The sequence below is a fragment of the Malus sylvestris genome, chromosome 1, assembly GCF_916048215.2.
Source record: "Malus sylvestris chromosome 1, drMalSylv7.2, whole genome shotgun sequence".
NCBI lineage: Eukaryota > Viridiplantae > Streptophyta > Magnoliopsida > Rosales > Rosaceae > Malus > Malus sylvestris.
In genome coordinates this window covers 12,768,997-12,781,151 of record NC_062260.1, presented here as the reverse complement: position 1 = coordinate 12,781,151, position 12,155 = coordinate 12,768,997, and the positions used below count along the sequence as shown (strand labels likewise).

The following is a 12,155-nucleotide window of genomic DNA, read 5'->3' as shown; positions in this document are numbered from 1 at the left end:
GAAGTTTCTATAGCCCCCTTGCTCATTTAACACTGCATCCGGGTGCCGATGGAGATACAGCGACCCTTGCTCACTTATCACTGTGCTCAGGCCACACAACGCGCCACTTACGGGTGACGCCCTAGCTTTAGCGCGATTTCGTTCTGGATTCATTTTCATAAGGATTCGACGTGATCATGGAGTGCCGGCTGTCGACTACCTGACGCCCTCCCCCTCCTCCTTTATCCGGGCTTGGGACCGGCAATGTAAGATAAACTTACACGGCGGAGTTATTAATATAAATATATCGTTGTATTAAAAATTATCTGGCACTTTCACACTTTTTTCTTTTAGAAAATAATGAATCTAAATGGAAAAGAGTTCATTATTTGAATTTGTGTTCACAATTCTCCCCTTTCAAACAATTAAAACTTTATAAAGGTATTTTCTTCACTTTCTTTTGGAAAAATTTCATTAAAATCTTTTTACAACATTAAAGAAGATCAATGATCCAAAATGAATAAAGATGTGTGAAAGGTAAAAATAGGTTTGTGGATAACATTATCCTAACTTGAAAGGCAAAACTAAAACATACGAAAACTGCAAAAACAACTAAAGAGCATGTTTTGTATTTTTATTGGATCTAACTTTTGGTTTTTGTAACCAATAAGTAGTACGTAGTTTATTTACAATCATCACTTTCGAAATTATTCACATCACTTTAGAAACTATTTGCTTCATTTGTCACCCCTCACTTGTATTCCTTAGTTGCGCGTGTTTATCTATTTTTTCTTTTGGGAAGTTGCGCGCCAATTTTAATAACGAGCAACCGCGCTTTGGCAGTTAAATTATCTTCAACGACTCAAACTGATTCTTGATGAAATATATATGGATTAGATTCGATCCAATTACTTATGTAACACGGATGTTCAAGCGCTCACTCCTACGAAGTTTCCGCTATAATCAACTGTCAAAAATATATTATCTCTTAGCATGAAATATTTATTTCTTTTTAAAGAAGATTTCTTAGCATGAAAGTTAATTATGCCTACTTGTAGAAGCTAAATATTGTTGTAGGCATAATTTACTGAACAATTATGAAGGCCAAAGAGACGGGGTGCGGCAATAGTAGGGAGAAAGAGAGAGACGTGTAATTGTGAGGTGTGTGTTATCTCATCCCATTGTGCCTTTATTTATAGTAGTAGAGAAGGTTAAATCCTTACCCGAATAGAATTACAACTCTAACAGGATAATATCTAATCCTAGAGAATATTCCAAGATATCTCTAGATACACTAGGATTTACACAATCACATTCATAATCTAATAGGCCTGCAACACTCCCCCTTGAGTGTGTAAATACTCAAACAAATGACGCATCAGGTCTTCATCGATGAAGTAAGTACAGTTGATGAAGTCGTCGACACAATGAGCGAATACGAGTCTCAAATCAACGGAAGAAATACATAAAAGGTAAAACTCACAAAACTTTGCTATGGTAAAACCTAAGGTGGGAGAAAAACCCATAGACTAAGGAGAAGAGTGAGAAGTTGCATTAAGTCAAAACTATACGTCTTATAGACCCAAGTAGAAGAGCTCACAAGGGTATGACCAATCCAGGATGGGTGCCTCGTCAAAACCTAGTTAGGTAGCAAAAACATAGTGCGAAAAATGTGACAGCCCGTCCCTAATTTTAAGAATTTTTAAAGTTTTAATAAAGGATTTTACAAAAATGCCCTTTGAGGTACGTGCATTATTCGAGGTTAATCATCATGTCGTGCCATCTAAGATTTGTTTTCTTGACATATCCTCGTAGTACTCGTCGTTACGGACGCGTGGGCACAGACGGTTCGTTATTTGAAGTTATAACGAAAAAGATTTTAAAGTTTGAAGTTTGGGCATTTTATAAATTCTATTATTAAAAATTTGGATGGCCCAGATTTAATGAAGAATAAATGGATGGCTTGGATGTAAGGAAAAACAAAAATAAATAAATTTAAATGAATTAAGGTTTTTGGTGTGGGTGTGTGCGTTAGAAGAAGAAGAAGAATATTAGGATTGGGCAGAAACTGCCCAACCAGAAGAAGAGAGAGCCAGAGCTCCGGGAGAGAAAGGAGGGAGTCCAGCGAATCAGGAGAAGAGAGAGGAAGGGCTGGCCAACCAGGAAGGAGGAAAGGAGGAAAGGAGAGAGAGAGAGACGCGGGGGATCGGCCGGATCCCCTTGGCCTATTTTTGACCCGGTTGGCACCCATGCCGATTTTCGGTGATTTTCACCCGTTTTTCCGGTGAATTGCTTCAAGAAACTTCATGGAAAACACTCTAGGAGCCTTCCTCTATCCATTCCATCTCAAATTTGGAGAGATTTGGCTTTGAAAATGGAGAAAACCGCAAGAAGGGGTGCGGCGGCTTTGGCTTCGAATCACCCAATCCCGAAGCAATTGCTTCCAATTGCCACAACCCATAGCATCCCCTTAGGACCTGGAACAAAGCCCAATAGGTAGTAGGGGCGTTGGAACAAGTTTGGAGGTCGAATTGGAACTCACCCAATTCTAGGGTCCGCACGGATTTTGGTGAAATTGGAGCTTTTCCAGGCCAAATTGGCCTTGGCCACAGGTATGAAAGTTGCTCTACTCATTGAGATCTTCAAATCTGCAAATTTTGGTAATTTTTGGAAATAGTTGAATTTTCCGGAGAGCCGGGGCGGCCAACCGCCACCCGCGGCGGCCCGTGCGGCGGCGCGTGGCCAATGGCCCGCCAATGTCATTCTTAGCATGTGTTTAAGGTTCTAGGTTCAGTTTTGATAATTGATGGATGTAAGTTGAGTAATTGAATCTAAGTTCGTTTCGATTCGTGGTTAGGTGAAAATGTGAATTGACGATCCGACCGTTGGATCGTCACCAAACTTTGACACGTTATAATACGTAATATTTGAGGATTATAGGAACTTACGGATTGGGAATCCGATTTACGGATCTTCCGGAATTGAAGTTGTAAGTTCATAAAATAGAATGTTAACCGTCACTTAGTTTTGGAAATTTACGGAGATCCGACCGTTGGATGGTAATGAAATTTTAGGATGTTTTCCTAGAGGTATATTGTGGACCTCTAGAAGTTATGGATTTGAAATATGAGTTGCAGATCATTCAGATCGAACTACGTAGTGACGTGTCTTATATAAGTTATGTATTCTATCGGCATGATTTCTGAGGTTGGATTTGATTATTGTTCTAGGCGCTGATCGTCATGACGCCTTGACGTGTGGTGCTAGGGAGTTGTTGGGCGAACTCCAGGTGAGTGGGCAGTACTTTCTATTTATACCTATATACTATGAATTTTCCCAGAAATTGAGTTTTAATGAAAGTATGTTTCTAAAATGCCATACATGCATAAAATGAATGATATGGATGATATGAGTTATATGAATTGATAATTGATGCGTATACATATGTGAGTTGGTGCGGTGGACGCACAGGTGAGTTTTATTATTATTCAGATGAGTTATTTTACATGAATTGCATTGAAAAGCTCATGACCTGCACCTAGGTGGATGTCGTACAGACCATGTGAGGGTTCCGACATGCCAGTCATACAGACCATTAGAGGGGTTCCGACTGGTGGGTGACCTTAGATATGCGCGCTGATGATTGATGTGAGAAGCACTAGAGCATATTTATACACCTGTCATCGTACAGACTACCTTATGTAGTTCCGAGTGACGTGCAGAGTTAGACCGTACAGGTCACCGAGGTGACTCCGGTTGGATTGGATGTTGAGCTTTAGAATCAGCCGTACAGGACCATTGTAGGGTCTCCGGTTGACTTATTATTTCACCTGATTGATATTGATGCATTCTAATTATGTTTTTGACACTTGTCATGGCATATTTTTCTGAAAAGTGTTAAAGGATTATGATTTGAGATTGTTGCCTACATATATGTTTATATATATGCTATTTTCTGGGAAAGTACACAGGTTTTACGGCGAGGGGTTAGAAATGTTTTAAATGAAAAGTTTTCGAAAAACTTTGTTTTACTGACCCACTCAATTTTGTTTTGCGCCCCTCCAGGTTCAAGTTAGCAGAGCTTTGGTCGCCACGAGGAATCCAACGGTGTTCTGACAGAATTCACAAAAGTAGGATTCACCCTCGGGTGTTATATCTTAGTAATTGTATCTTTAAAGCTTCCAAACTGTGTAAATGGTTACGTCACTCTCACGTGACGGCCAGCATACCCTCATTCGGGACGGGGTGTGTCAAAAAATGCTCATAATCGTAGGGAAAATATTACATTAAGATCAAGTGAAAATATTTCTAGATACTCCCCCTAAGTTTGATAGAACTTCCAAATGAGAACTACAAGCATTGCATATGAATAGTTAGGCATACCAATTCCTTGGACAAGCTTTTAGAAGGTTGACTTTGGTAGTGACGTAGTGTAGAGGTTGGTAAGGTTGTCTGGGATCGACTTGCATGACTTCAATCTCCTTATGCTTTGCTGATATGATGTAGACACAATATGTCTTGGTGTTGGCTTTGTTGATGTATCATGTCTTGGTCGGGTTGATACATGCGGCATAGTCTTTATGAATCATCGTTGAGACTTAACGATGGATGAAAACAGTGCAGGTACTTCGAATATGCTCAACAAGAGCTCTCAACCATCACATGTGGCGTAGTGAAGTGAGGTGAGTCTTGGAACATTTCGAAGATTTCGTAACTAAGGTCATATCTTGGACCTCCAAGATATTGCGATATCCCTAATGGTAAAGACGTAACCATTCGGGGATGTACCTTGTGTAGGTTTGATAAGTAACCAATGTCAGCATAACAAACAAGGCAAGCATCATTCCGAGGATCAAGAGGGTGGGATCCGCTCGGGATGCGTTGGGATTTGCCCAAATCCGTAGTACCTTCAGGGTGGCGGAAAACTTCTTTAATATCAATTCAGTGGTTGCATGTATGCGCGGAGCTGCATCTTTACCAATAGATCAACAACGAATGAGATGTCATATCTAATACAATGAGCTAAGTACAACAAAGCGCAAAGTTGAACTTAGATATCGAATTTCAGATTCCATAACCTCTTCAAGGGTTTCATTTGCATATAACGTAAGAAAGATCATAGATATACTCAAAGATAACACATTTAAGGTGTAGTTTGACTAGTAGACCAAAGTACCATCAAAACAATGTTTCAACTTCATGTTAAGGCATAAATGAGTTTTCCCAAGATCATTCATCTTAAATTCCATTTTTAGGTGCGAGGCAATTTTCTCAAGCTCTTCCAGAGTTTTAGTGAGATTCATGTCATTTGACATATATAAACTGTAACTCTGTCAATTTGAAATAAGACTTCATAGTTTAACATGCAAGGGCATAATTCATATCCCTAACTAATCAAATAATCACTTAGACGGGTACACTACATCCGCCGGATTGCTTTAATATGTAAGTAAACGCCTCAAAAAGAGTTGAGATGGTGTTTCATTGTTTGGAACTATATGAATCAGTTCATTAAATTCTTCGGGAACTTACATGTAAATCTCTATATTAATATCCCCATGGAGAAACACTAACCACATTTCATAATGCTACAATCAATTACAGGGCGTCTGAGAGAAACCTTGCACCATAAGGCGTGCATTACATCGCACTATTTCATTCATCTCATTACGCTTCCTTTCCCACTTGTAACACAGCAGGGTTACCTTGGTCAGTGTAGGAACGATAAGTCCAAACACACTTTGGTAAGGAATTTAACCTGAATTGTAATTTCGGTTGTCCAATCAGTTTTATGTTGTCACTAATCAACGGAACATGGTTCGATATCATCGCTTTTCATTTATGTTGGTAGCTACCATATAAGTGAAAACATCATCGATGATAATCTCATTCCAATTCCATTATCTCATCCAAACTAGTATACTGGACCAAGAACTTTAAGTCTTGGGAGTAATCCGGATTAATCTCATGAGATGGAAATGACTTGAGACAGCGATCAAGTATAGATTCATTTTGTGACGTGATCTTGCTATTCTAGGCAAGTGAATCTTATGGGCTGAGTGATCTATCATGTTTTAGGCTAAGACAGATTGATTAGTTATCCACTAGTGTACCGGATCGTCCAATAGGAGAGGCCACACCGTCCAATAGAGGCGGCACACCCTTTGGGGATGTTGACTCGATGTCCTTTAAGTACGTATATCCTTGTAGGCATGTTTGCAGCTGGTATATGATCTCATCACTTTAGCTAAATAAGAGGAACGCGTCTGGAACAACATTATGAAAGCTAGAATTCATCTCACTTGCTTATCACACTTGTGCGGGCAACATTTACGCAAATTCACGTCGTTCTACAGGAGTATTGACGTTCTTATCTCCCCTTAACGGTGGGAAAACTGTCTCATTGAAGTGAGAATCTACAAATGGGCAGTAAAGAGATCGTTTGCAAGAGGCTCTAAGGGAGTTAGTGTGAAGGAGAATCATGATCAACAAAGATTCACATCCTTCTTTGAGGACCCATGTTGGTACGTTGCGACAACATAAGTTGGGTGGCAATGGGCGTCAAGGCGAACCGTCAATACGAAGCGTCAGGTTGGGCAGCATACCTAAAATACGTAAATACGAAGCGTCAGGTTCGTACCCAGTAACCAACTGTAACGTCGAAAAGGTTGGGTGGCAATGGGTCTCATGAACCAACATAGCTGCATACAATATTACATTACCCTAGGCAGAAACCAAAAGCTTGGTGTGTTCACCAAGGTTCAGGCGATCAATTAAATTACGCTTTATGATCGCTCTGCGAGGCTATTTTAAGGTGAACATGAGAATTTGATGTTTAATTATAAACCCAAAAGACGTGTAATACTTATCGAAAACCTTCGATATAAACTCTCTGGCATTATCCAGTCTTCCAGACTTTATAGGATAATTAACATGTGGTGAACATTTTAAAATTGGCCAGGAAGTTTAGTAGAAATGTGTGTGGACAAACATGTGATCAGTTTATTGATTCATCAACCAAAACCATAAATATTATATGGTCCACATTTTGGTTGGATTAGTCCACATATATTCCCTTGAAAAAAGGGTCGTTTCGTATCCTTGCTAGGGATGATATAGAAAATCAATTTTCCCACTGAGCAGGCTTGGCAAAGTGTGCTTGTAGGCACAAGATCCTTACTTCGTGTAAGGGAGATCCGTCGTGGTATCATTGTTCAACCTAAATGTCCCAAATGGTCATACCAAGGCAAGTAAACTGCTCGAATTACCAAGCTATAGGTCGGCCACATGTGGCGTGTTCCTAGTTGGGAGACAACCCATTGGCCCTAAAGCAATGGGTGATTTGGAGGTGGTGCCAAGATACTTCACTCTATTTTCCATTAGTGGTTTTATTCATGATCATTGTTCTCTTGAATATTTTTAAGCTCAATGACGTTCTTCAGGAACAGGGAGAATGTAAGGTTTCTGAAATGGTAATTTAGTATCATTCATACAACGAGAAGCGTGCCAATGCTCTTAATCAAGTTGGATAGAATTGAAGTCATTGCTAAAGAGGTGATTTAGGTATAAAGTTAGTATGTGTAGTATCGTATTCATCCAGACAACTAACTTTCCCACATTCGTACCTAATTACGTATTTAATTGAATTCGGTCACATGTTTTAAGAAACATGATTCAATTAACTCATATTTAAGGACAATATCAATAAGATTATCCATAACTAAAACAAACACCAAATTGGAACCCAAGAACATTGAAAATTGTTCACAAAGTAAATCAAAATTACTAAGGGGATTCGGCCAACAAGGCCATTCATGTTAAAATTCTGCTCTTCCAGCAGTGTTCGGTGGAGCAAAATTAGTTTCACATATTGACTATGAGAATGGTACTCCTCAACGGCATTGATAGAGGCACGAACATGTGTATAACCAATGATCTATTCGATCGAGACGAAAGTAGATTAAGGTTCAGGAATATTATCCCTTATTTTTGAAGTTTTAGGTCTTAGGTGCCAATGATCATGTTTCGGGCATGATGCCAAACCTTGGCAAGCCCTAATTCTACCATATGTTGTAAAAACAAACTCGAAATTAGATTGTGAGAGAGACAGACCCAAACTTGGGTTCGGTGGGCTCCAGTTGAAGTTGGAGGGGTCTGTTCGGTAGGCCTCTGCTAAAGCAGAGCAATACCGTTCGGTGCATCCTTGTCGAAGCAGGGCATCACCATTCGGTATACTCTAGCCAAAACTAGGTCTATACCTCCCTGCTGAATTGCTGGGGTACCTTTCTCTCACAAGTGTGGTAGTAATCAGATCTAAAAATTTTGGCAAACTTCTGTTCTTTACACTATTACTTCAAGAGCGAGTTACAAACATGGAAAGACGAGAGAAATATTTTCTAGTCAAAATTCAATTGGATTTATAAACTTCAAAATTGTACTCATTCATGGATGTAATCATGATGTGTTTCAGGCAATATCTTTCATGATTAAACAGTCCGTAGAGGCGAGCCAAATAGCCATGAAATCCTCATTCAGGAGGTATTTTTGTTTGTAATGCTTCAGGCATAAGTCTTCATATGAAGATTATGACGGAGGCTTATTTAACTCTTCCATGGCATTGTTGGTTACAATGGTTTCTTAGTTTCTTGATAGTCAAATGGAGATTCACGTCTTATACCCACATAAAGTGGTTTTTGTTAGAAACATCCAAATCAGTAAGATCGAACTTGTGACAGTTCAACAATCCATTGAATGGAGGGAACAAGATTGTGATTGGTGTTATGGGAATGAATCATCCATAAGCATCAAAGTTAGAATATTCGAGTTCTAAGACATGGTTTTCATGAAAAAAGTCAAGTTTTCATAGGTGTAAACCGGTTCAATTTAGTTTATGAACGATTAGTGGTTCCTACAAGAACACATAATACAATATGCTAATTTAAGTGTAGTGGATTTGAGTTGTTTCAGGAACTCAAGTGTGAGCGCTTCGGGAATACGAAAGGATGACAACGGTTCAAAGAAGAAAACTAATTTATTGAATCATTAATGTCAAAAAGTGAGCTTCAGGCCAATAATTTTGGATTAATTATTAGATTAATGGACTGCTAGTCACTTTTAATTAATTCAATAGATTATGGACCATACGGTGTCGATTGTGGAAGTAAAATAATGACATTCGGGTCATATTCACCTTAGATAGCTTCGTGCCAAACCATTAAGAAAAAAATAGCCTAAATAAGGCTTGGCCGTAGGCACCCCAACCTATTTAGGTGTGGGCTAGAAGCAGTATATGCCAAAAATTTGTTTTGGGTAAGCAGTGAAAATTGCTGGATTTTGTCCAAGAAATAAAGCCCAGCGTGGGCTTAGGTCCAGGGAACAAAAAGGGCACCCCTGTAAACACGGAAATTCGATGTCTATAACCCCCAACAGCAGCTGGGTGCAGGCCAAAACAAATAGAAGCCCAAGTGGGCTATTAGGAAAAGGTAACCCAGCGTGTTGACTGCAATCTGCAACAAAGCACTGGTCATGAGATAAAAAAAATAAGTCCACAACAACATGCAAAGTGGGTTGAGGAAAAAATTAAAGGGACAAGCTTAGCCTGGAGGCTTGAGTGTGGGTTGGAGGCGCTGCATGGCCCAACGATAGGAACCCAAGCATGTGGCCTGGTTTGTTAAGCAGCAAGCTAGATGGCTGCTGCTTTCATAAGACGTCGAAACGATGTCGTCCCAAGTGTGGCCGTCCCAAGTGTGGCTTGGCTACAGGCCAGCTAGCGTGGTTTAACTTGGTCAGTGCGGCTTCAAGCCGAGGCTTCGGTGTGACTGCTTATATATATATATATATATATATATTTTTTTTTTTTTTTTCTTCGAATTCTAGGGTTTTGAAAAACCCTAATTGCTTCAAATTTATTTCATTGCTTTGACTCACAAATTCCACATAGCAAAATTATATATATATATATATATATATATATTGACAAATATATGAAACATATACAATATATATCGGAAGGTAAATATAAATGTATGGGGTTCATGCATCATGGGGAATGTTTTCATGCTTCATGGTTGTTTCAAATATCTTCCTTTATTTTAAGAGTACTTGATAGGTAGAAAACAACAAAAGACTTTGAATTTGTAAAATATCATTCTCGAAAAGTCGGAATTGCATCTCCAATGCATTGTATCACGTTCAACACAGAAAAATTATATTGAATCAATAACATGTAGATCAATTCAAAATAATAAATTAATCATAAAAAGAATGATTAAAACGTAATATTCCCTTGATTGAAGATTAAACTCTTTTTAGCGCAGCATCAAGAGCGTGTTGTAGGCATAATTTACTGAACAATTATGAAGGCCAGAGAGAGAGTGGTGTGGCAATAGTAGAGAGAAAGAGAGAGATGTGTAATTGTGAGGTGTGTTATCTCACCCATTGTACCTTTATTTATAATAGTAGGAAATGTTAAATATTTGCCCTAATAGAATTACAACTCTAACAAGATAATATCTAACCCTAGAGAATATTCCAAGATATCTCTAGATACACTAAGATTTACATAATTACATTCATAATCTAACATGATTGCAACAAATACCATATTTTCTATATTTATTTGATTTTTATATTGACACACCTCGACTCGAAATGTCCATAAGGACTCCGAATCGAGCTGTGCTGGCCGAAACCTGGAAGGTGACGAAGTCATAAAGTGTAAAGATGTGGAAAAATATGAATAAATTTGAACCTAAGAGTGCCTAAATACCAGAGTGCGCTGGTGAGCGGGAATGAACTCATTTCACATGTGACGTTAGAGCATAAGTAAGTACAGTATAACGGTTAAGGATTATACCCTCAGAAGTAGCATTCTATCCTGACATTGCCAAGAATCCTCATCGATACGAACATTCAGCAATTAAAACCTAAAGGGGTGCAAAACAGAAGATGTGAATGGGTAAAAACAAAACATTTGAAACCATAATTATCTTTGTAATAACCCCTCTTTGTAAAACCGTATAATTTCTGACAATTCACCATGTATAAGTGTGATATCAAATGTACGCTAACATTAAATCCAGAAGTATACCACAACACAGCAGCTCAACAGTAATATAAATAATCATGTGCTTAATAATCCATACTAGTACATAAGTCAGAATCACTTATAGTGATATGTACGACTTATCCATGTCTCATCCCATATGCTAGCTCATAAGTCGGAGTCACCTCTTGTGACCTGTACGACTAAATCTATATCTTATCACATATGTTAACTCATAAGTCGGAGTCACCTCTTGTGTCTTATACGACTGAATCTATAGCTCAATAAGTATACCTGCACACGAGTCGGAACCACCTAAATTGGTATGTACGACAAGACTAGGTGTAATACGCTATAGTGTTACAATCACGTGAAGACTGTGTGAATAATCGCCGGTCACCTACGAGTCGAAACAACCTAAAGTGGTATGTACGATAGGACTGTGCACCTACATTGGATCCAAGGTGAGCGTAAGGTGCAGGAGGTGAACATCACGTGAAAGATTGTGTCCTGGCCACGGGCATGTGCATTAACACCGGGGTGCAGGTTTATGAGCTCTCAATGCATCTCAACATAACATGTACAATTCATGAGCAACCCGTACGACAATGTCAGAGTTGCTTAAAACATTATATAGTCATGCCATAACTCCATTATTTCAACTAATATCACAAACTCACCTGAACTTACTTGGATGTCCTGTGTTCACCTTTGCACTTCAAGCGTTCACAATAATTATGTGCAGGTAATATACATATAGATAAACCATGATGCAATCTAATACTCAACCATGTTATAGAATTTTCAATTATATACATATTATATATATATATATATATATATATAATATGGCATAAAAATGCATAAGCTGTAATGCCCTACTCCCGAACTATTTATTTTCGGAAATAATTATCGGTGATAAGCCCAACTAGACACTAATTTAATTAACTATCATTAAGTACGTTTCCGTACTTTAAATTCTTGATTCTTCACACATTGATTTATGACTAACATTTAACCACTAATTCATAAGGTTAAATCTCATATTTTCCACCAATATCCCTCACATTACTCAATCTCCTAAACAAGGCTATTGTCTCAATTATTTAGTCTCATTTATTGTATGGCTGCA

General features: G+C 38.5%; 1 long non-coding RNA gene across 1 annotated transcript; it reads left to right on the top strand.

Annotated features, from left to right (window-relative positions):
• Positions 1-1,954: 1,954 nt before the first annotated feature.
• Positions 1,955-4,243, top strand: LOC126602570 (uncharacterized). Its single transcript, XR_007616166.1, has 3 exons — positions 1,955-2,591; positions 3,210-3,268; positions 4,045-4,243. It is a non-coding gene; the product is annotated as an uncharacterized LOC126602570 (long non-coding RNA).
• Positions 4,244-12,155: the final 7,912 nt, after the last annotated feature.